The following is a 15,993-nucleotide window of genomic DNA, read 5'->3' as shown; positions in this document are numbered from 1 at the left end:
AAAAGAAGTGCAACACGAGGACTTCCCAGGAGGTCACCCATCCTAGTACTACTCTCGCCCAAGCACGCTTAGCTGCGGAGTTCTGATGGGATCCGGTGAATTAGTGCTGGTATGATCGCACCTGCCAAGCGTTGCGCGATCAATACCTATATGGGTTTGCAGGTGGGCTTCAGTTTCAAAATAGTTGGACCTCGAACGCGATAACTCGCTACACAACACTATTTCACGATCGTTTTTGTAGGTACTTTAAGATTTTTATTTAGAGCTCAGCAAATTGATTTTTGAGCCAATTTTTTTTGTGGTATCTTCGTTTAGTGTATATTTGATGGATGAGACCTTACATTGAAGAGAAGAGTGATAGATTTGGAGTTGGCAAAAATTAGCGTGACAAAACTTCAAACGATCATAACTTTTGATAGAGAAGTCGGATTGAGACGCATAAAAAATGAAAGTTGTTCGAAACGAGGTAACAAGCACAAAAAAGGTGAACTCATGGTTTGACTGTCTAGGCCAGGAAGAGGAAGAAAAACATAACACAAAAAAGAAGTGCAACACGAGGACTTCCCAGGAGGTCACCCATCCTAGTACTACTCTCGCCCAACCACGCTTAACTGCGGAGTTCTGATGGGATCCGGTGCATTAGTGCTGGTATGATCGCACCTGCCAAGCGTTGCGCGATCAATACCTATATGGGTTTGCAGGTGGGCTTCAGTTTCAAAATAGTTGGACCTCGAACGCGATAACTCGCTACACAACACTATTTCACGATCGTTTTTGTAGGTACTTTAAGATTTTTATTTAGAGCTCAGCAAATTGATTTTTGAGCCAATTTTTTTTGTGGTATCTTCGTTTAGTGTATATTTGATGGATGAGACCTTACATTGAAGAGAAGAGTGATAGATTTGGAGTTGGCAAAAATTAGCGTGACAAAACTTCAAACGATCATAACTTTTGATAGAGAAGTCGGATTGAGACGCATAAAAAATGAAAGTTGTTCGAAACGAGGTAACAAGCACAAAAAAGGTGAACTCATGGTTTGACTGTCTAGGCCAGGAAGAGGAAGAAAAACATAACACAAAAAAGAAGTGCAACACGAGGACTTCCCAGGAGGTCACCCATCCTAGTACTACTCTCGCCCAACCACGCTTAACTGCGGAGTTCTGATGGGATCCGGTGCATTAGTGCTGGTATGATCGCACCTGCCAAGCGTTGCGCGATCAATACCTATATGGGTTTGCAGGTGGGCTTCAGTTTCAAAATAGTTGGACCTCGAACGCGATAACTCGCTACACAACACTATTTCACGATCGTTTTTGTAGGTACTTTAAGATTTTTATTTAGAGCTCAGCAAATTGATTTTTGAGCCAATTTTTTTTGTGGTATCTTCGTTTAGTGTATATTTGATGGATGAGACCTTACATTGAAGAGAAGAGTGATAGATTTGGAGTTGGCAAAAATTAGCGTGACAAAACTTCAAACGATCATAACTTTTGATAGAGAAGTCGGATTGAGACGCATAAAAAATGAAAGTTGTTCGAAACGAGGTAACAAGCACAAAAAAGGTGAACTCATGGTTTGACTGTCTAGGCCAGGAAGAGGAAGAAAAACATAACACAAAAAAGAAGTGCAACACGAGGACTTCCCAGGAGGTCACCCATCCTAGTACTACTCTCGCCCAACCACGCTTAACTGCGGAGTTCTGATGGGATCCGGTGCATTAGTGCTGGTATGATCGCACCTGCCAAGCGTTGCGCGATCAATACCTATATGGGTTTGCAGGTGGGCTTCAGTTTCAAAATAGTTGGACCTCGAACGCGATAACTCGCTACACAACACTATTTCACGATCGTTTTTGTAGGTACTTTAAGATTTTTATTTAGAGCTCAGCAAATTGATTTTTGAGCCAATTTTTTTTGTGGTATCTTCGTTTAGTGTATATTTGATGGATGAGACCTTACATTGAAGAGAAGAGTGATAGATTTGGAGTTGGCAAAAATTAGCGTGACAAAACTTCAAACGATCATAACTTTTGATAGAGAAGTCGGATTGAGACGCATAAAAAATGAAAGTTGTTCGAAACGAGGTAACAAGCACAAAAAAGGTGAACTCATGGTTTGACTGTCTAGGCCAGGAAGAGGAAGAAAAACATAACACAAAAAAGAAGTGCAACACGAGGACTTCCCAGGAGGTCACCCATCCTAGTACTACTCTCGCCCAACCACGCTTAACTGCGGAGTTCTGATGGGATCCGGTGCATTAGTGCTGGTATGATCGCACCTGCCAAGCGTTGCGCGATCAATACCTATATGGGTTTGCAGGTGGGCTTCAGTTTCAAAATAGTTGGACCTCGAACGCGATAACTCGCTACACAACACTATTTCACGATCGTTTTTGTAGGTACTTTAAGATTTTTATTTAGAGCTCAGCAAATTGATTTTTGAGCCAATTTTTTTTGTGGTATCTTCGTTTAGTGTATATTTGATGGATGAGACCTTACATTGAAGAGAAGAGTGATAGATTTGGAGTTGGCAAAAATTAGCGTGACAAAACTTCAAACGATCATAACTTTTGATAGAGAAGTCGGATTGAGACGCATAAAAAATGAAAGTTGTTCGAAACGAGGTAACAAGCACAAAAAAGGTGAACTCATGGTTTGACTGTCTAGGCCAGGAAGAGGAAGAAAAACATAACACAAAAAAGAAGTGCAACACGAGGACTTCCCAGGAGGTCACCCATCCTAGTACTACTCTCGCCCAAGCACGCTTAACTGCGGAGTTCTGATGGGATCCGGTGCATTAGTGCTGGTATGATCGCACCTGCCAAGCGTTGCGCGATCAATACCTATATGGGTTTGCAGGTGGGCTTCAGTTTCAAAATAGTTGGACCTCGAACGCGATAACTCGCTACACAACACTATTTCACGATCGTTTTTGTAGGTACTTTAAGATTTTTATTTAGAGCTCAGCAAATTGATTTTTGAGCCAATTTTTTTTGTGGTATCTTCGTTTAGTGTATATTTGATGGATGAGACCTTACATTGAAGAGAAGAGTGATAGATTTGGAGTTGGCAAAAATTAGCGTGACAAAACTTCAAACGATCATAACTTTTGATAGAGAAGTCGGATTGAGACGCATAAAAAATGAAAGTTGTTCGAAACGAGGTAACAAGCACAAAAAAGGTGAACTCATGGTTTGACTGTCTAGGCCAGGAAGAGGAAGAAAAACATAACACAAAAAAGAAGTGCAACACGAGGACTTCCCAGGAGGTCACCCATCCTAGTACTACTCTCGCCCAAGCACGCTTAACTGCGGAGTTCTGATGGGATCCGGTGCATTAGTGCTGGTATGATCGCACCTGCCAAGCGTTGCGCGATCAATACCTATATGGGTTTGCAGGTGGGCTTCAGTTTCAAAATAGTTGGACCTCGAACGCGATAACTCGCTACACAACACTATTTCACGATCGTTTTTGTAGGTACTTTAAGATTTTTATTTAGAGCTCAGCAAATTGATTTTTGAGCCAATTTTTTTTGTGGTATCTTCGTTTAGTGTATATTTGATGGATGAGACCTTACATTGAAGAGAAGAGTGATAGATTTGGAGTTGGCAAAAATTAGCGTGACAAAACTTCAAACGATCATAACTTTTGATAGAGAAGTCGGATTGAGACGCATAAAAAATGAAAGTTGTTCGAAACGAGGTAACAAGCACAAAAAAGGTGAACTCATGGTTTGACTGTCTAGGCCAGGAAGAGGAAGAAAAACATAACACAAAAAAGAAGTGCAACACGAGGACTTCCCAGGAGGTCACCCATCCTAGTACTACTCTCGCCCAAGCACGCTTAACTGCGGAGTTCTGATGGGATCCGGTGCATTAGTGCTGGTATGATCGCACCTGCCAAGCGTTGCGCGATCAATACCTATATGGGTTTGCAGGTGGGCTTCAGTTTCAAAATAGTTGGACCTCGAACGCGATAACTCGCTACACAACACTATTTCACGATCGTTTTTGTAGGTACTTTAAGATTTTTATTTAGAGCTCAGCAAATTGATTTTTGAGCCAATTTTTTTTGTGGTATCTTCGTTTAGTGTATATTTGATGGATGAGACCTTACATTGAAGAGAAGAGTGATAGATTTGGAGTTGGCAAAAATTAGCGTGACAAAACTTCAAACGATCATAACTTTTGATAGAGAAGTCGGATTGAGACGCATAAAAAATGAAAGTTGTTCGAAACGAGGTAACAAGCACAAAAAAGGTGAACTCATGGTTTGACTGTCTAGGCCAGGAAGAGGAAGAAAAACATAACACAAAAAAGAAGTGCAACACGAGGACTTCCCAGGAGGTCACCCATCCTAGTACTACTCTCGCCCAACCACGCTTAACTGCGGAGTTCTGATGGGATCCGGTGCATTAGTGCTGGTATGATCGCACCTGCCAAGCGTTGCGCGATCAATACCTATATGGGTTTGCAGGTGGGCTTCAGTTTCAAAATAGTTGGACCTCGAACGCGATAACTCGCTACACAACACTATTTCACGATCGTTTTTGTAGGTACTTTAAGATTTTTATTTAGAGCTCAGCAAATTGATTTTTGAGCCAATTTTTTTTGTGGTATCTTCGTTTAGTGTATATTTGATGGATGAGACCTTACATTGAAGAGAAGAGTGATAGATTTGGAGTTGGCAAAAATTAGCGTGACAAAACTTCAAACGATCATAACTTTTGATAGAGAAGTCGGATTGAGACGCATAAAAAATGAAAGTTGTTCGAAACGAGGTAACAAGCACAAAAAAGGTGAACTCATGGTTTGACTGTCTAGGCCAGGAAGAGGAAGAAAAACATAACACAAAAAAGAAGTGCAACACGAGGACTTCCCAGGAGGTCACCCATCCTAGTACTACTCTCGCCCAACCACGCTTAACTGCGGAGTTCTGATGGGATCCGGTGCATTAGTGCTGGTATGATCGCACCTGCCAAGCGTTGCGCGATCAATACCTATATGGGTTTGCAGGTGGGCTTCAGTTTCAAAATAGTTGGACCTCGAACGCGATAACTCGCTACACAACACTATTTCACGATCGTTTTTGTAGGTACTTTAAGATTTTTATTTAGAGCTCAGCAAATTGATTTTTGAGCCAATTTTTTTTGTGGTATCTTCGTTTAGTGTATATTTGATGGATGAGACCTTACATTGAAGAGAAGAGTGATAGATTTGGAGTTGGCAAAAATTAGCGTGACAAAACTTCAAACGATCATAACTTTTGATAGAGAAGTCGGATTGAGACGCATAAAAAATGAAAGTTGTTCGAAACGAGGTAACAAGCACAAAAAAGGTGAACTCATGGTTTGACTGTCTAGGCCAGGAAGAGGAAGAAAAACATAACACAAAAAAGAAGTGCAACACGAGGACTTCCCAGGAGGTCACCCATCCTAGTACTACTCTCGCCCAAGCACGCTTAACTGCGGAGTTCTGATGGGATCCGGTGCATTAGTGCTGGTATGATCGCACCTGCCAAGCGTTGCGCGATCAATACCTATATGGGTTTGCAGGTGGGCTTCAGTTTCAAAATAGTTGGACCTCGAACGCGATAACTCGCTACACAACACTATTTCACGATCGTTTTTGTAGGTACTTTAAGATTTTTATTTAGAGCTCAGCAAATTGATTTTTGAGCCAATTTTTTTTGTGGTATCTTCGTTTAGTGTATATTTGATGGATGAGACCTTACATTGAAGAGAAGAGTGATAGATTTGGAGTTGGCAAAAATTAGCGTGACAAAACTTCAAACGATCATAACTTTTGATAGAGAAGTCGGATTGAGACGCATAAAAAATGAAAGTTGTTCGAAACGAGGTAACAAGCACAAAAAAGGTGAACTCATGGTTTGACTGTCTAGGCCAGGAAGAGGAAGAAAAACATAACACAAAAAAGAAGTGCAACACGAGGACTTCCCAGGAGGTCACCCATCCTAGTACTACTCTCGCCCAAGCACGCTTAACTGCGGAGTTCTGATGGGATCCGGTGCATTAGTGCTGGTATGATCGCACCTGCCAAGCGTTGCGCGATCAATACCTATATGGGTTTGCAGGTGGGCTTCAGTTTCAAAATAGTTGGACCTCGAACGCGATAACTCGCTACACAACACTATTTCACGATCGTTTTTGTAGGTACTTTAAGATTTTTATTTAGAGCTCAGCAAATTGATTTTTGAGCCAATTTTTTTTGTGGTATCTTCGTTTAGTGTATATTTGATGGATGAGACCTTACATTGAAGAGAAGAGTGATAGATTTGGAGTTGGCAAAAATTAGCGTGACAAAACTTCAAACGATCATAACTTTTGATAGAGAAGTCGGATTGAGACGCATAAAAAATGAAAGTTGTTCGAAACGAGGTAACAAGCACAAAAAAGGTGAACTCATGGTTTGACTGTCTAGGCCAGGAAGAGGAAGAAAAACATAACACAAAAAAGAAGTGCAACACGAGGACTTCCCAGGAGGTCACCCATCCTAGTACTACTCTCGCCCAAGCACGCTTAACTGCGGAGTTCTGATGGGATCCGGTGCATTAGTGCTGGTATGATCGCACCTGCCAAGCGTTGCGCGATCAATACCTATATGGGTTTGCAGGTGGGCTTCAGTTTCAAAATAGTTGGACCTCGAACGCGATAACTCGCTACACAACACTATTTCACGATCGTTTTTGTAGGTACTTTAAGATTTTTATTTAGAGCTCAGCAAATTGATTTTTGAGCCAATTTTTTTTGTGGTATCTTCGTTTAGTGTATATTTGATGGATGAGACCTTACATTGAAGAGAAGAGTGATAGATTTGGAGTTGGCAAAAATTAGCGTGACAAAACTTCAAACGATCATAACTTTTGATAGAGAAGTCGGATTGAGACGCATAAAAAATGAAAGTTGTTCGAAACGAGGTAACAAGCACAAAAAAGGTGAACTCATGGTTTGACTGTCTAGGCCAGGAAGAGGAAGAAAAACATAACACAAAAAAGAAGTGCAACACGAGGACTTCCCAGGAGGTCACCCATCCTAGTACTACTCTCGCCCAACCACGCTTAACTGCGGAGTTCTGATGGGATCCGGTGCATTAGTGCTGGTATGATCGCACCTGCCAAGCGTTGCGCGATCAATACCTATATGGGTTTGCAGGTGGGCTTCAGTTTCAAAATAGTTGGACCTCGAACGCGATAACTCGCTACACAACACTATTTCACGATCGTTTTTGTAGGTACTTTAAGATTTTTATTTAGAGCTCAGCAAATTGATTTTTGAGCCAATTTTTTTTGTGGTATCTTCGTTTAGTGTATATTTGATGGATGAGACCTTACATTGAAGAGAAGAGTGATAGATTTGGAGTTGGCAAAAATTAGCGTGACAAAACTTCAAACGATCATAACTTTTGATAGAGAAGTCGGATTGAGACGCATAAAAAATGAAAGTTGTTCGAAACGAGGTAACAAGCACAAAAAAGGTGAACTCATGGTTTGACTGTCTAGGCCAGGAAGAGGAAGAAAAACATAACACAAAAAAGAAGTGCAACACGAGGACTTCCCAGGAGGTCACCCATCCTAGTACTACTCTCGCCCAACCACGCTTAACTGCGGAGTTCTGATGGGATCCGGTGCATTAGTGCTGGTATGATCGCACCTGCCAAGCGTTGCGCGATCAATACCTATATGGGTTTGCAGGTGGGCTTCAGTTTCAAAATAGTTGGACCTCGAACGCGATAACTCGCTACACAACACTATTTCACGATCGTTTTTGTAGGTACTTTAAGATTTTTATTTAGAGCTCAGCAAATTGATTTTTGAGCCAATTTTTTTTGTGGTATCTTCGTTTAGTGTATATTTGATGGATGAGACCTTACATTGAAGAGAAGAGTGATAGATTTGGAGTTGGCAAAAATTAGCGTGACAAAACTTCAAACGATCATAACTTTTGATAGAGAAGTCGGATTGAGACGCATAAAAAATGAAAGTTGTTCGAAACGAGGTAACAAGCACAAAAAAGGTGAACTCATGGTTTGACTGTCTAGGCCAGGAAGAGGAAGAAAAACATAACACAAAAAAGAAGTGCAACACGAGGACTTCCCAGGAGGTCACCCATCCTAGTACTACTCTCGCCCAAGCACGCTTAACTGCGGAGTTCTGATGGGATCCGGTGCATTAGTGCTGGTATGATCGCACCTGCCAAGCGTTGCGCGATCAATACCTATATGGGTTTGCAGGTGGGCTTCAGTTTCAAAATAGTTGGACCTCGAACGCGATAACTCGCTACACAACACTATTTCACGATCGTTTTTGTAGGTACTTTAAGATTTTTATTTAGAGCTCAGCAAATTGATTTTTGAGCCAATTTTTTTTGTGGTATCTTCGTTTAGTGTATATTTGATGGATGAGACCTTACATTGAAGAGAAGAGTGATAGATTTGGAGTTGGCAAAAATTAGCGTGACAAAACTTCAAACGATCATAACTTTTGATAGAGAAGTCGGATTGAGACGCATAAAAAATGAAAGTTGTTCGAAACGAGGTAACAAGCACAAAAAAGGTGAACTCATGGTTTGACTGTCTAGGCCAGGAAGAGGAAGAAAAACATAACACAAAAAAGAAGTGCAACACGAGGACTTCCCAGGAGGTCACCCATCCTAGTACTACTCTCGCCCAACCACGCTTAACTGCGGAGTTCTGATGGGATCCGGTGCATTAGTGCTGGTATGATCGCACCTGCCAAGCGTTGCGCGATCAATACCTATATGGGTTTGCAGGTGGGCTTCAGTTTCAAAATAGTTGGACCTCGAACGCGATAACTCGCTACACAACACTATTTCACGATCGTTTTTGTAGGTACTTTAAGATTTTTATTTAGAGCTCAGCAAATTGATTTTTGAGCCAATTTTTTTTGTGGTATCTTCGTTTAGTGTATATTTGATGGATGAGACCTTACATTGAAGAGAAGAGTGATAGATTTGGAGTTGGCAAAAATTAGCGTGACAAAACTTCAAACGATCATAACTTTTGATAGAGAAGTCGGATTGAGACGCATAAAAAATGAAAGTTGTTCGAAACGAGGTAACAAGCACAAAAAAGGTGAACTCATGGTTTGACTGTCTAGGCCAGGAAGAGGAAGAAAAACATAACACAAAAAAGAAGTGCAACACGAGGACTTCCCAGGAGGTCACCCATCCTAGTACTACTCTCGCCCAACCACGCTTAACTGCGGAGTTCTGATGGGATCCGGTGCATTAGTGCTGGTATGATCGCACCTGCCAAGCGTTGCGCGATCAATACCTATATGGGTTTGCAGGTGGGCTTCAGTTTCAAAATAGTTGGACCTCGAACGCGATAACTCGCTACACAACACTATTTCACGATCGTTTTTGTAGGTACTTTAAGATTTTTATTTAGAGCTCAGCAAATTGATTTTTGAGCCAATTTTTTTTGTGGTATCTTCGTTTAGTGTATATTTGATGGATGAGACCTTACATTGAAGAGAAGAGTGATAGATTTGGAGTTGGCAAAAATTAGCGTGACAAAACTTCAAACGATCATAACTTTTGATAGAGAAGTCGGATTGAGACGCATAAAAAATGAAAGTTGTTCGAAACGAGGTAACAAGCACAAAAAAGGTGAACTCATGGTTTGACTGTCTAGGCCAGGAAGAGGAAGAAAAACATAACACAAAAAAGAAGTGCAACACGAGGACTTCCCAGGAGGTCACCCATCCTAGTACTACTCTCGCCCAAGCACGCTTAACTGCGGAGTTCTGATGGGATCCGGTGCATTAGTGCTGGTATGATCGCACCTGCCAAGCGTTGCGCGATCAATACCTATATGGGTTTGCAGGTGGGCTTCAGTTTCAAAATAGTTGGACCTCGAACGCGATAACTCGCTACACAACACTATTTCACGATCGTTTTTGTAGGTACTTTAAGATTTTTATTTAGAGCTCAGCAAATTGATTTTTGAGCCAATTTTTTTTGTGGTATCTTCGTTTAGTGTATATTTGATGGATGAGACCTTACATTGAAGAGAAGAGTGATAGATTTGGAGTTGGCAAAAATTAGCGTGACAAAACTTCAAACGATCATAACTTTTGATAGAGAAGTCGGATTGAGACGCATAAAAAATGAAAGTTGTTCGAAACGAGGTAACAAGCACAAAAAAGGTGAACTCATGGTTTGACTGTCTAGGCCAGGAAGAGGAAGAAAAACATAACACAAAAAAGAAGTGCAACACGAGGACTTCCCAGGAGGTCACCCATCCTAGTACTACTCTCGCCCAAGCACGCTTAACTGCGGAGTTCTGATGGGATCCGGTGCATTAGTGCTGGTATGATCGCACCTGCCAAGCGTTGCGCGATCAATACCTATATGGGTTTGCAGGTGGGCTTCAGTTTCAAAATAGTTGGACCTCGAACGCGATAACTCGCTACACAACACTATTTCACGATCGTTTTTGTAGGTACTTTAAGATTTTTATTTAGAGCTCAGCAAATTGATTTTTGAGCCAATTTTTTTTGTGGTATCTTCGTTTAGTGTATATTTGATGGATGAGACCTTACATTGAAGAGAAGAGTGATAGATTTGGAGTTGGCAAAAATTAGCGTGACAAAACTTCAAACGATCATAACTTTTGATAGAGAAGTCGGATTGAGACGCATAAAAAATGAAAGTTGTTCGAAACGAGGTAACAAGCACAAAAAAGGTGAACTCATGGTTTGACTGTCTAGGCCAGGAAGAGGAAGAAAAACATAACACAAAAAAGAAGTGCAACACGAGGACTTCCCAGGAGGTCACCCATCCTAGTACTACTCTCGCCCAACCACGCTTAACTGCGGAGTTCTGATGGGATCCGGTGCATTAGTGCTGGTATGATCGCACCTGCCAAGCGTTGCGCGATCAATACCTATATGGGTTTGCAGGTGGGCTTCAGTTTCAAAATAGTTGGACCTCGAACGCGATAACTCGCTACACAACACTATTTCACGATCGTTTTTGTAGGTACTTTAAGATTTTTATTTAGAGCTCAGCAAATTGATTTTTGAGCCAATTTTTTTTGTGGTATCTTCGTTTAGTGTATATTTGATGGATGAGACCTTACATTGAAGAGAAGAGTGATAGATTTGGAGTTGGCAAAAATTAGCGTGACAAAACTTCAAACGATCATAACTTTTGATAGAGAAGTCGGATTGAGACGCATAAAAAATGAAAGTTGTTCGAAACGAGGTAACAAGCACAAAAAAGGTGAACTCATGGTTTGACTGTCTAGGCCAGGAAGAGGAAGAAAAACATAACACAAAAAAGAAGTGCAACACGAGGACTTCCCAGGAGGTCACCCATCCTAGTACTACTCTCGCCCAACCACGCTTAACTGCGGAGTTCTGATGGGATCCGGTGCATTAGTGCTGGTATGATCGCACCTGCCAAGCGTTGCGCGATCAATACCTATATGGGTTTGCAGGTGGGCTTCAGTTTCAAAATAGTTGGACCTCGAACGCGATAACTCGCTACACAACACTATTTCACGATCGTTTTTGTAGGTACTTTAAGATTTTTATTTAGAGCTCAGCAAATTGATTTTTGAGCCAATTTTTTTTGTGGTATCTTCGTTTAGTGTATATTTGATGGATGAGACCTTACATTGAAGAGAAGAGTGATAGATTTGGAGTTGGCAAAAATTAGCGTGACAAAACTTCAAACGATCATAACTTTTGATAGAGAAGTCGGATTGAGACGCATAAAAAATGAAAGTTGTTCGAAACGAGGTAACAAGCACAAAAAAGGTGAACTCATGGTTTGACTGTCTAGGCCAGGAAGAGGAAGAAAAACATAACACAAAAAAGAAGTGCAACACGACGACTTCCCAGGAGGTCACCCATCCTAGTACTACTCTCGCCCAACCACGCTTAACTGCGGAGTTCTGATGGGATCCGGTGCATTAGTGCTGGTATGATCGCACCTGCCAAGCGTTGCGCGATCAATACCTATATGGGTTTGCAGGTGGGCTTCAGTTTCAAAATAGTTGGACCTCGAACGCGATAACTCGCTACACAACACTATTTCACGATCGTTTTTGTAGGTACTTTAAGATTTTTATTTAGAGCTCAGCAAATTGATTTTTGAGCCAATTTTTTTTGTGGTATCTTCGTTTAGTGTATATTTGATGGATGAGACCTTACATTGAAGAGAAGAGTGATAGATTTGGAGTTGGCAAAAATTAGCGTGACAAAACTTCAAACGATCATAACTTTTGATAGAGAAGTCGGATTGAGACGCATAAAAAATGAAAGTTGTTCGAAACGAGGTAACAAGCACAAAAAAGGTGAACTCATGGTTTGACTGTCTAGGCCAGGAAGAGGAAGAAAAACATAACACAAAAAAGAAGTGCAACACGAGGACTTCCCAGGAGGTCACCCATCCTAGTACTACTCTCGCCCAAGCACGCTTAACTGCGGAGTTCTGATGGGATCCGGTGCATTAGTGCTGGTATGATCGCACCTGCCAAGCGTTGCGCGATCAATACCTATATGGGTTTGCAGGTGGGCTTCAGTTTCAAAATAGTTGGACCTCGAACGCGATAACTCGCTACACAACACTATTTCACGATCGTTTTTGTAGGTACTTTAAGATTTTTATTTAGAGCTCAGCAAATTGATTTTTGAGCCAATTTTTTTTGTGGTATCTTCGTTTAGTGTATATTTGATGGATGAGACCTTACATTGAAGAGAAGAGTGATAGATTTGGAGTTGGCAAAAATTAGCGTGACAAAACTTCAAACGATCATAACTTTTGATAGAGAAGTCGGATTGAGACGCATAAAAAATGAAAGTTGTTCGAAACGAGGTAACAAGCACAAAAAAGGTGAACTCATGGTTTGACTGTCTAGGCCAGGAAGAGGAAGAAAAACATAACACAAAAAAGAAGTGCAACACGAGGACTTCCCAGGAGGTCACCCATCCTAGTACTACTCTCGCCCAAGCACGCTTAACTGCGGAGTTCTGATGGGATCCGGTGCATTAGTGCTGGTATGATCGCACCTGCCAAGCGTTGCGCGATCAATACCTATATGGGTTTGCAGGTGGGCTTCAGTTTCAAAATAGTTGGACCTCGAACGCGATAACTCGCTACACAACACTATTTCACGATCGTTTTTGTAGGTACTTTAAGATTTTTATTTAGAGCTCAGCAAATTGATTTTTGAGCCAATTTTTTTTGTGGTATCTTCGTTTAGTGTATATTTGATGGATGAGACCTTACATTGAAGAGAAGAGTGATAGATTTGGAGTTGGCAAAAATTAGCGTGACAAAACTTCAAACGATCATAACTTTTGATAGAGAAGTCGGATTGAGACGCATAAAAAATGAAAGTTGTTCGAAACGAGGTAACAAGCACAAAAAAGGTGAACTCATGGTTTGACTGTCTAGGCCAGGAAGAGGAAGAAAAACATAACACAAAAAAGAAGTGCAACACGAGGACTTCCCAGGAGGTCACCCATCCTAGTACTACTCTCGCCCAACCACGCTTAACTGCGGAGTTCTGATGGGATCCGGTGCATTAGTGCTGGTATGATCGCACCTGCCAAGCGTTGCGCGATCAATACCTATATGGGTTTGCAGGTGGGCTTCAGTTTCAAAATAGTTGGACCTCGAACGCGATAACTCGCTACACAACACTATTTCACGATCGTTTTTGTAGGTACTTTAAGATTTTTATTTAGAGCTCAGCAAATTGATTTTTGAGCCAATTTTTTTTGTGGTATCTTCGTTTAGTGTATATTTGATGGATGAGACCTTACATTGAAGAGAAGAGTGATAGATTTGGAGTTGGCAAAAATTAGCGTGACAAAACTTCAAACGATCATAACTTTTGATAGAGAAGTCGGATTGAGACGCATAAAAAATGAAAGTTGTTCGAAACGAGGTAACAAGCACAAAAAAGGTGAACTCATGGTTTGACTGTCTAGGCCAGGAAGAGGAAGAAAAACATAACACAAAAAAGAAGTGCAACACGAGGACTTCCCAGGAGGTCACCCATCCTAGTACTACTCTCGCCCAACCACGCTTAACTGCGGAGTTCTGATGGGATCCGGTGCATTAGTGCTGGTATGATCGCACCTGCCAAGCGTTGCGCGATCAATACCTATATGGGTTTGCAGGTGGGCTTCAGTTTCAAAATAGTTGGACCTCGAACGCGATAACTCGCTACACAACACTATTTCACGATCGTTTTTGTAGGTACTTTAAGATTTTTATTTAGAGCTCAGCAAATTGATTTTTGAGCCAATTTTTTTTGTGGTATCTTCGTTTAGTGTATATTTGATGGATGAGACCTTACATTGAAGAGAAGAGTGATAGATTTGGAGTTGGCAAAAATTAGCGTGACAAAACTTCAAACGATCATAACTTTTGATAGAGAAGTCGGATTGAGACGCATAAAAAATGAAAGTTGTTCGAAACGAGGTAACAAGCACAAAAAAGGTGAACTCATGGTTTGACTGTCTAGGCCAGGAAGAGGAAGAAAAACATAACACAAAAAAGAAGTGCAACACGAGGACTTCCCAGGAGGTCACCCATCCTAGTACTACTCTCGCCCAACCACGCTTAACTGCGGAGTTCTGATGGGATCCGGTGCATTAGTGCTGGTATGATCGCACCTGCCAAGCGTTGCGCGATCAATACCTATATGGGTTTGCAGGTGGGCTTCAGTTTCAAAATAGTTGGACCTCGAACGCGATAACTCGCTACACAACACTATTTCACGATCGTTTTTGTAGGTACTTTAAGATTTTTATTTAGAGCTCAGCAAATTGATTTTTGAGCCAATTTTTTTTGTGGTATCTTCGTTTAGTGTATATTTGATGGATGAGACCTTACATTGAAGAGAAGAGTGATAGATTTGGAGTTGGCAAAAATTAGCGTGACAAAACTTCAAACGATCATAACTTTTGATAGAGAAGTCGGATTGAGACGCATAAAAAATGAAAGTTGTTCGAAACGAGGTAACAAGCACAAAAAAGGTGAACTCATGGTTTGACTGTCTAGGCCAGGAAGAGGAAGAAAAACATAACACAAAAAAGAAGTGCAACACGAGGACTTCCCAGGAGGTCACCCATCCTAGTACTACTCTCGCCCAAGCACGCTTGACTGCGGAGTTCTGATGGGATCCGGTGCATTAGTGCTGGTATGATCGCACCTGCCAAGCGTTGCGCGATCAATACCTATATGGGTTTGCAGGTGGGCTTCAGTTTCAAAATAGTTGGACCTCGAACGCGATAACTCGCTACACAACACTATTTCACGATCGTTTTTGTAGGTACTTTAAGATTTTTATTTAGAGCTCAGCAAATTGATTTTTGAGCCAATTTTTTTTGTGGTATCTTCGTTTAGTGTATATTTGATGGATGAGACCTTACATTGAAGAGAAGAGTGATAGATTTGGAGTTGGCAAAAATTAGCGTGACAAAACTTCAAACGATCATAACTTTTGATAGAGAAGTCGGATTGAGACGCATAAAAAATGAAAGTTGTTCGAAACGAGGTAACAAGCACAAAAAAGGTGAACTCATGGTTTGACTGTCTAGGCCAGGAAGAGGAAGAAAAACATAACACAAAAAAGAAGTGCAACACGAGGACTTCCCAGGAGGTCACCCATCCTAGTACTACTCTCGCCCAAGCACGCTTAACTGCGGAGTTCTGATGGGATCCGGTGCATTAGTGCTGGTATGATCGCACCTGCCAAGCGTTGCGCGATCAATACCTATATGGGTTTGCAGGTGGGCTTCAGTTTCAAAATAGTTGGACCTCGAACGCGATAACTCGCTACACAACACTATTTCACGATCGTTTTTGTAGGTACTTTAAGATTTTTATTTAGAGCTCAGCAAATTGATTTTTGAGCCAATTTTTTTTGTGGTATCTTCGTTTAGTGTATATTTGATGGATGAGACCTTACATTGAAGAGAAGAGTGATAGA

At 41.2% G+C, this 15,993-nt stretch overlaps 30 non-coding genes across 30 annotated transcripts; all 30 read right to left on the bottom strand.

Moving 5' to 3' along the window:
* Window positions 1–4: 4 nt before the first annotated feature.
* On the bottom strand, window positions 5–123 carry LOC150024404 (5S ribosomal RNA). Its single transcript, XR_016516952.1, has one exon. It is a non-coding gene; the product is annotated as a 5S ribosomal RNA (ribosomal RNA).
* Window positions 124–543: 420 nt separating this feature from the next.
* LOC150024403 (5S ribosomal RNA) lies at window positions 544–662 on the bottom strand. The gene has a single exon (XR_016516996.1). It is a non-coding gene; the product is annotated as a 5S ribosomal RNA (ribosomal RNA).
* Window positions 663–1,082: 420 nt separating this feature from the next.
* Window positions 1,083–1,201, bottom strand: LOC150024402 (5S ribosomal RNA). The gene has a single exon (XR_016516995.1). It is a non-coding gene; the product is annotated as a 5S ribosomal RNA (ribosomal RNA).
* Window positions 1,202–1,621: 420 nt separating this feature from the next.
* LOC150024401 (5S ribosomal RNA) lies at window positions 1,622–1,740 on the bottom strand. Its single transcript, XR_016516994.1, has one exon. It is a non-coding gene; the product is annotated as a 5S ribosomal RNA (ribosomal RNA).
* Window positions 1,741–2,160: 420 nt separating this feature from the next.
* Window positions 2,161–2,279, bottom strand: LOC150024400 (5S ribosomal RNA). Its single transcript, XR_016516992.1, has one exon. It is a non-coding gene; the product is annotated as a 5S ribosomal RNA (ribosomal RNA).
* A 420-nt stretch (window positions 2,280–2,699) lies between these two features.
* Window positions 2,700–2,818, bottom strand: LOC150024399 (5S ribosomal RNA). Its single transcript, XR_016516726.1, has one exon. It is a non-coding gene; the product is annotated as a 5S ribosomal RNA (ribosomal RNA).
* Window positions 2,819–3,238: 420 nt separating this feature from the next.
* Window positions 3,239–3,357, bottom strand: LOC150024398 (5S ribosomal RNA). Its single transcript, XR_016516725.1, has one exon. It is a non-coding gene; the product is annotated as a 5S ribosomal RNA (ribosomal RNA).
* Window positions 3,358–3,777: 420 nt separating this feature from the next.
* LOC150024397 (5S ribosomal RNA) lies at window positions 3,778–3,896 on the bottom strand. Its single transcript, XR_016516724.1, has one exon. It is a non-coding gene; the product is annotated as a 5S ribosomal RNA (ribosomal RNA).
* Window positions 3,897–4,316: 420 nt separating this feature from the next.
* On the bottom strand, window positions 4,317–4,435 carry LOC150024396 (5S ribosomal RNA). Its single transcript, XR_016516991.1, has one exon. It is a non-coding gene; the product is annotated as a 5S ribosomal RNA (ribosomal RNA).
* Window positions 4,436–4,855: 420 nt separating this feature from the next.
* On the bottom strand, window positions 4,856–4,974 carry LOC150024395 (5S ribosomal RNA). The gene has a single exon (XR_016516990.1). It is a non-coding gene; the product is annotated as a 5S ribosomal RNA (ribosomal RNA).
* Window positions 4,975–5,394: 420 nt separating this feature from the next.
* On the bottom strand, window positions 5,395–5,513 carry LOC150024394 (5S ribosomal RNA). Its single transcript, XR_016516723.1, has one exon. It is a non-coding gene; the product is annotated as a 5S ribosomal RNA (ribosomal RNA).
* A 420-nt stretch (window positions 5,514–5,933) lies between these two features.
* LOC150024393 (5S ribosomal RNA) lies at window positions 5,934–6,052 on the bottom strand. The gene has a single exon (XR_016516722.1). It is a non-coding gene; the product is annotated as a 5S ribosomal RNA (ribosomal RNA).
* Window positions 6,053–6,472: 420 nt separating this feature from the next.
* LOC150024392 (5S ribosomal RNA) lies at window positions 6,473–6,591 on the bottom strand. Its single transcript, XR_016516721.1, has one exon. It is a non-coding gene; the product is annotated as a 5S ribosomal RNA (ribosomal RNA).
* A 420-nt stretch (window positions 6,592–7,011) lies between these two features.
* Window positions 7,012–7,130, bottom strand: LOC150024391 (5S ribosomal RNA). Its single transcript, XR_016516989.1, has one exon. It is a non-coding gene; the product is annotated as a 5S ribosomal RNA (ribosomal RNA).
* A 420-nt stretch (window positions 7,131–7,550) lies between these two features.
* LOC150024390 (5S ribosomal RNA) lies at window positions 7,551–7,669 on the bottom strand. The gene has a single exon (XR_016516988.1). It is a non-coding gene; the product is annotated as a 5S ribosomal RNA (ribosomal RNA).
* Window positions 7,670–8,089: 420 nt separating this feature from the next.
* On the bottom strand, window positions 8,090–8,208 carry LOC150024389 (5S ribosomal RNA). Its single transcript, XR_016516720.1, has one exon. It is a non-coding gene; the product is annotated as a 5S ribosomal RNA (ribosomal RNA).
* Window positions 8,209–8,628: 420 nt separating this feature from the next.
* On the bottom strand, window positions 8,629–8,747 carry LOC150024388 (5S ribosomal RNA). Its single transcript, XR_016516987.1, has one exon. It is a non-coding gene; the product is annotated as a 5S ribosomal RNA (ribosomal RNA).
* A 420-nt stretch (window positions 8,748–9,167) lies between these two features.
* LOC150024387 (5S ribosomal RNA) lies at window positions 9,168–9,286 on the bottom strand. The gene has a single exon (XR_016516986.1). It is a non-coding gene; the product is annotated as a 5S ribosomal RNA (ribosomal RNA).
* A 420-nt stretch (window positions 9,287–9,706) lies between these two features.
* LOC150024386 (5S ribosomal RNA) lies at window positions 9,707–9,825 on the bottom strand. Its single transcript, XR_016516719.1, has one exon. It is a non-coding gene; the product is annotated as a 5S ribosomal RNA (ribosomal RNA).
* Window positions 9,826–10,245: 420 nt separating this feature from the next.
* On the bottom strand, window positions 10,246–10,364 carry LOC150024385 (5S ribosomal RNA). Its single transcript, XR_016516718.1, has one exon. It is a non-coding gene; the product is annotated as a 5S ribosomal RNA (ribosomal RNA).
* A 420-nt stretch (window positions 10,365–10,784) lies between these two features.
* LOC150024384 (5S ribosomal RNA) lies at window positions 10,785–10,903 on the bottom strand. The gene has a single exon (XR_016516985.1). It is a non-coding gene; the product is annotated as a 5S ribosomal RNA (ribosomal RNA).
* Window positions 10,904–11,323: 420 nt separating this feature from the next.
* Window positions 11,324–11,442, bottom strand: LOC150024383 (5S ribosomal RNA). Its single transcript, XR_016516984.1, has one exon. It is a non-coding gene; the product is annotated as a 5S ribosomal RNA (ribosomal RNA).
* Window positions 11,443–11,862: 420 nt separating this feature from the next.
* LOC150024382 (5S ribosomal RNA) lies at window positions 11,863–11,981 on the bottom strand. The gene has a single exon (XR_016517083.1). It is a non-coding gene; the product is annotated as a 5S ribosomal RNA (ribosomal RNA).
* Window positions 11,982–12,401: 420 nt separating this feature from the next.
* LOC150024381 (5S ribosomal RNA) lies at window positions 12,402–12,520 on the bottom strand. Its single transcript, XR_016516716.1, has one exon. It is a non-coding gene; the product is annotated as a 5S ribosomal RNA (ribosomal RNA).
* A 420-nt stretch (window positions 12,521–12,940) lies between these two features.
* On the bottom strand, window positions 12,941–13,059 carry LOC150024380 (5S ribosomal RNA). Its single transcript, XR_016516715.1, has one exon. It is a non-coding gene; the product is annotated as a 5S ribosomal RNA (ribosomal RNA).
* A 420-nt stretch (window positions 13,060–13,479) lies between these two features.
* Window positions 13,480–13,598, bottom strand: LOC150024379 (5S ribosomal RNA). The gene has a single exon (XR_016516983.1). It is a non-coding gene; the product is annotated as a 5S ribosomal RNA (ribosomal RNA).
* Window positions 13,599–14,018: 420 nt separating this feature from the next.
* Window positions 14,019–14,137, bottom strand: LOC150024378 (5S ribosomal RNA). Its single transcript, XR_016516981.1, has one exon. It is a non-coding gene; the product is annotated as a 5S ribosomal RNA (ribosomal RNA).
* A 420-nt stretch (window positions 14,138–14,557) lies between these two features.
* LOC150024377 (5S ribosomal RNA) lies at window positions 14,558–14,676 on the bottom strand. The gene has a single exon (XR_016516980.1). It is a non-coding gene; the product is annotated as a 5S ribosomal RNA (ribosomal RNA).
* A 420-nt stretch (window positions 14,677–15,096) lies between these two features.
* Window positions 15,097–15,215, bottom strand: LOC150024376 (5S ribosomal RNA). The gene has a single exon (XR_016516891.1). It is a non-coding gene; the product is annotated as a 5S ribosomal RNA (ribosomal RNA).
* Window positions 15,216–15,635: 420 nt separating this feature from the next.
* Window positions 15,636–15,754, bottom strand: LOC150024375 (5S ribosomal RNA). Its single transcript, XR_016516714.1, has one exon. It is a non-coding gene; the product is annotated as a 5S ribosomal RNA (ribosomal RNA).
* Window positions 15,755–15,993: the final 239 nt, after the last annotated feature.

Source organism: Phaseolus vulgaris, chromosome 10, assembly GCF_051622355.1.
Source record: "Phaseolus vulgaris cultivar YP4 chromosome 10, ASM5162235v1, whole genome shotgun sequence".
NCBI classification, from domain to species: domain Eukaryota; kingdom Viridiplantae; phylum Streptophyta; class Magnoliopsida; order Fabales; family Fabaceae; genus Phaseolus; species Phaseolus vulgaris.
This window is presented reverse-complemented; position numbering and strand designations above follow the sequence as displayed.